A 6,218-nucleotide genomic window follows, 5' to 3' on the forward strand; every position below is an offset into this window, starting at 1 on the left:
GCTTCTTACATAAACTCTTTAGCCTATATTTCACATAATAGGTCTGCCTAATATTTTTCCTTATCAGTTCTCTCCCTTTCCAAATGTCTACAATGATCTCTTTTATATATAAGAGTCATTTTACAATTTGCCAAGTCTTCTTACAAAGTTTTTTCAATAATAAACAAAATATAATATAACAAAATCCTATTGGCCTCTGTGCCGGTATACTTCCTTTCTTTCTGCCAGTGTCGGTGTCCTGAGTGCCAGTGTAGAGTGTGATCTGCTGATGCTGGTATAATGCCTTTGTCGATGCCATAGGATTGCAAGGTTGCCATCAATGACAAAACCTTCAATCACATACAATGTCTCATTGGAGTGTGCATATGCCAACAGAAATATCAATCACCTTGTAAGATTTTAGTTCTAGCTGGACCACATAAATCAGTGTGAATCAAATCAAGAGCATTATTGGATTTTTCTGGAATACTTTTGAAACTATCTCTAGCTTGTTTTCCAAATTGACATTCCTTACAAATTGTATTCTGAGGTTTCACAATTTTAGGTAGATCTCTAACTGCCTTAGAAGTACTGATCTTCACCATGCAATCAAAGTTTACATGACAGAGTCTCTTATGCCATAACCAACTTTCATCTATATGTACAATCAAGCATGCCTTTTCACTATTATTTAAATGAAAGATATTACCTCTAGTCTAATTACCGGTTGCAATTTCTAAACCAGTTCTATTCCTGATTTTGCATTTTCCATTTTTAAATTGTACCTGAAATCCATTCTCAACTAATTGACTAACACTTAAAAGATTATGCTTTAATCCTTCAACATAGTAGACATTGTCAGTGTTATGTTTACCATCAAGAGATATTGTACCTTTACCTTTGATTGAATAGGATTTGTCATCTCCAAATCTTACTAAACCTCCATTGTGTTCTTGAAAGTTCAAGAATTTACCTTTGTCTCCTATCATATGATGTGAACATCCCAAGTCAATGATCCATTCATCCTTTACTTCAACTTTAGCTACTAGGGCTTGTTCTACTGGTTGAGCAGTAGGTGTCAGTTGATCTTCTATGATAGCAACAAAAACCCATCCATTATTTGTTGGATCCTCATCAGAATCTTCAATCACACCTTCATCAGCAATGTAGCAAGATTTGTCTTTGTTCTTCTTAAATCTGTATCTCTGATATTCAGGATTAGGCTTGTATGTTCTTCTAGCTTCTTTTCTTAGTCTAGCATGTCTATCAAGGCATCTCAAAGCCATATGACCAATCTTATTGCAGTTAAAACATTTAAAGGGTGCTTTACCCTCATACTTACTTCCAATAGGACCTTTTGGCATTTTCCTTGCAAATAGTGCTTCAAGTTCTTCAAGCTCTTCATTCTCCTTCCTAGTTTCTTCAAGTTCTCTTGCATAAAAGGCTTTCCAATCTGATTTGTCAAATGATGGAGTAGATTATGTTGATGCTTTAAAGGCCAAATCTATCTATATACAAGCAACAGGACCAAATTCCTCAATTTCAAAAGCTGAAAGTTTTCCAATCAATGTATCCTTAGTTACTGAAGTATTAGGCATTGTTCTCAACTCATTTATATAGTAACCTTTATTTTATATGCTGGTGGAAAACCTCTTAAGATTTTTGAAACAATTTCATCCTCACTTAAGGTTCCTCCACAACATTTAATACCCAAAACAATTTCATTTACTCTTTCCATAAAAGCAGAAATCCTTTCATCTTCTTCCATTTTTAGATGTTCATACCTGACTCGGAAGCTTTCAAGTTTTGCAATCTTGACTGTGGAATCTCCTTCATTCGGTGTTTCCAAATGATCCCAAATAGCTTTAACAGTAGACCTATCTGATAATCCCATGATTTGTTGATCTGATAAAGTGCTCAAAAGTGCTTCTCTAGCTTTGCAATCATTCTCCTCATCTTTAGCTAAGGTAGCTGGAGCAGTCTGCCTAGCTATAGTAGTAGTATAACTATTCTTGGTAACTTCCCAGATGTCTTTACCAATGCAATTTATATGTGTCTCCATTCTAATCTTCCATATCCCATAGTTGGTTCCATCAAGTTTAGGATTGTCCTTCTTGAAATAATTAGTAGTCATTGGATCTCCTTGAGTTGTTAAACTTCTGTAAAAAGAGGACTAGGCTTGAATACCAATTGTTAGGTCCCAGAGACAACTGAGAGGGGGGGGGGGGGGGGGGTGAATTAGTTGTCAAATAAATTTAAACCAAAATCAACTTGACCAACTTAATGCTTAATACCAGTAAACCAGTTTAGTATGCTGGTAGATAGTGTTAATAGTTAATTGCTATACCGATAAAGATTAATGCATGAAACATAAACACAAAGTCATCCACAACACATAACACCAATATTTGTACGTGGAAACCCTGTAAGGGGAAAAACCATGGTGGGAAACCTTAATCACAATCAGATGATACTACTAAAGATAGTAAGTGTACATAAATGGGGTCTGCACATGTAGAAAGGCCAACAGCCTAGAGCTTACTGCTCAATCACAAAATGGGAGTCACACTGACTATAGTTGGATGGTTAAATCCAATAAGAATGTACTGCACAAAATAACATCTTCATATGCTGGATTCAGTACTAGTGTAATGCTGATATGTTTCTACAAAAACCTAGCTTCACCTTCAAATGATGTCTTCATGTATACCTCTGCTTAATCTCGCATATACCTTCTTACAATTCTTTTTTGCATTCCACATTCGATCTTACAAATAAGATCTTACATTTATACCATAACCTAAGACCAATTTTAGTAGGTCGGCTCTACAAGATATTACAATAAAAACATTTTACAAACAATATAATATCTGATGCAATAACTGATTAAACATGTCATCTTAATGCATTTGCAACAATAATAAATCATCTCCATAGCATGCCATGCTGATCTGAAAAAGATAAACCTGCTAGTGTAACCCTAGGTAACCCTGGACCTATTTGCCGATAAAAGCAAATATGCAAATATGATTATACCAATGATTAATTATTCAAAACAAAGTGTCCACATGATGTCTTCAACATTACCAAGTGTCTTCCATATCATTCCAAGTGTCAGTGATCATTATATCCTACCGGTGAACCATATACCAGTAGCTGTGCAATAGTTATTTGCTTGCTGGTGAATGTTGTTGGATCTCCAAAGTGCTAGTGTTTTAGTAGGTGTTGACATCAATGACAAAACCATACCAAAATACCAACAAAAAAGACATCTATTCCCTAGATAGACAGTTTACACCTTTGGGGCAATGTATTGAGTCAACTTTGGAAGAGCTTATTAAGAACAATCTTATCATATTGCCTAAAAAGACCACATGGGGATGTGTTGTTTTGAGTAGTTATTGTGTATATCATAGGCATAAAAAACATAAGATTTCAATGTGTATGGAATTAAAACATAAGATTCAAGATCTCCTTGATGATGACGTCATTGAAATTGAAGATCCTAATGACTCACCTAAAGAAAAAGAAGGAACTACTTCTAAGCATAATAAAAATCATGAACCTATGTCTAGCAAGGCTCCATATGTAGCCTCCATCCCTTCCATGATGCCTTCATCTCCTAAAACTTCTCAACAACAATCCATACCATCTCCTTCAAAAAATGAAACTTCTCATGTTTACCTTCAAGGGCTATCTCCTATGGAAATCCATGTTAATGGAAATAGTGATACAAGTTCCTCTAAAGATTTAAAAATCCTAGATCCTATTCCATCATACACTTCAATTCCAAACGTACCCACTCTAGAGAGTCCCACTCAAAATGCTTCCCCATCATGCCAAAATATGGAGACCTTCCAAGAATCCCCTATGCCTATGAAAAATATTACCCCTTCCTTAGAAGTGACTCCATGTCAAGAGGATAATCTAAAAAATGAAAGAATAAGTCGTACCATAAATCAAGATCAAGACACCAAAACTCCTCAATCCCATCTAATGATTGAAAAAGATCCTATTCTCTTGGAATCACATGATGAACCCCTTATACCTTTCCATTTCTTCCAGGATTATCCCCTTCCATCTCAAGAGAAAAGAATCCTTTCAAATCCCATTCTTGATCCATTTCCTAAGCAAGATCATGATGCCTCTTCCACCTTTTCAAACGATCCTATTCAAAATGAAGAGTCAAACACCCTTCCTACTTTATCCAATGGTCCTCTTCCATGTCAAGATCAAAGTATCCCTTCACCTCCTTATCATAATGCTCCATGTTCACCTCAAGGATCCATCATGCCTACAAATCCCCTTAGTGATCCTATCATTCCCCACATTCCACCTCCATCTCATAATGGAATCATGCCTTCTTTTCAAAGTAAAGTGTATCCTACAAGTCAAAATATTTATAAAGGCAAAGGGGTAAATCTCCACAAGCAAGAAACCCTCCATATTAAAGAAAATGTTAAAAGTCATGGCCTCAGGGACATTTCTCAAGATGTTGGTATCTCTCATAAATCCTGCATTTATCCAATTAAATCTAAATACACGCTTTCCCCATCATCACTTCCATCCATTCTAGGTCCCTATATCCCTCCATTTCTTATGAAGGATCAACAAAGGCACATGTCTTCGAGTACCTTCCATCCATCTAAAATACCTCCATATCATTCCTATCCATTCATACATTCTTTTCCTTCTCCAAGCAATTTGGATGCCAAGCATAAAAGTCATAAGTCAAGTAATCCACATGTATTCAAAGAACAACATGTCCCATCTAATCGAAATGTCAAAACAAAGCAAAATATGATCCAAAAAGAAAAAGAAAAATACAAAATACCACAAAGACCCACAAAGAAAGAAGAAAAGTCAAAAGTTATATGGGTTCCTAAGGCACTTGTACAAGAAATGCGCTCCAAGGAACTACAAAAGAATCAAAAATCAAAAGCCATGTGGATCCCTAAGCAGCTACTTGAAGCACAATGGTCTAAAGAAAAATCAAAATTGGCATCCAAAATTGTTGTTCCTCCATCCAAACCTTTTGAGTCTATTCCTCCATCACCTCCTTCAACCATTTTGGGTTCTTATGCCCCAAAATATGTAACCTTTCCTCCATCCAAATCTCAAAATTTGAGATTCACTTCTCCTCCATATGTCCACCATCCCTCAAGGCATGTGCCAATGTTGATCTTTCTAGCATTTCCATCTATCGATACATAATTCTTCCAACATCTCATCCATTATCCAACACCTCTTTTTCACCCTTCCATCCCTCTTATCCAATCCTTTGCATAAATCCTTGCCCTAGTTTCATTTCATTATCCTGCCAACATCTTTGAGCATACCTTCATAGCCATGGTCTATTGAAACTCATATTCTAAGGGTACCATCCAAAGAAGCAAGACATTGGGGTCCTTCTTCCATCCCCTACCATGCCTCCATTATCTTCCAAAGGAAAAAAAAAATGATGAAAAAGAAAAAAAAAAGTAAAAAAGTAAAGAGAAATAAATCCGTCCTTGTGTGAAAACCACTTCTTGTGGTGCCTTGGACAAGTACCATGATGAAAACCTGACAAACAGGCATCATGCATAATCCATTATCCTTTTTCACTTTACACTAGGGCCAAGTTCCATCCATGTACATCCATCTATTCTCCATATTCCTCCATTATCCTTCATCCTCCATTATCCCTCATTCGCTCTATCTACATTCATATCCATTTTCCACCTTTGATCTTGACAAGGTTAAGGATCTTTACAAGTTTTGTATGTCCTGTATATTGCACTTGATTCAGACTCTTTAGCTCCTATCCATTGCTCGCTTACATCCTTCATTACTCCCTTTTGATCTTGCTTATCCTATCTGCCTCCTATCCAAATCTATCCCTTAATCTTGATCAACACTATGGACAAAATGCAAAAACATGCTTTCCACAAACCTCTTGATATGACCACTTCTTTGGACCATATGGCTTTGTTACGCTATATCCTTTCTTTACATCGCTAAAATCCTTGTTGTACATTGCTATATCTGGTCCTTGTGCTAGATTAACATTTTGAGATAGTCCTTAAAAGCATCCACCATCATTCACTTATCCATTCATGTACTCAAAATCCCTTTTGCCTTGCTAGACACTAGGGGTAAACATTAAAAAATCATAAAAATCATAAAAAGTCCTGAACAAACTCCTAAAAAATCATAAAATATCTTGAACAAAATCCTTAAAATCATAAAATGTCCTGAAA

The sequence above is a fragment of the Cryptomeria japonica genome, chromosome 9 (assembly GCF_030272615.1).
Source record: "Cryptomeria japonica chromosome 9, Sugi_1.0, whole genome shotgun sequence".
Classification (NCBI taxonomy): domain Eukaryota; kingdom Viridiplantae; phylum Streptophyta; class Pinopsida; order Cupressales; family Cupressaceae; genus Cryptomeria; species Cryptomeria japonica.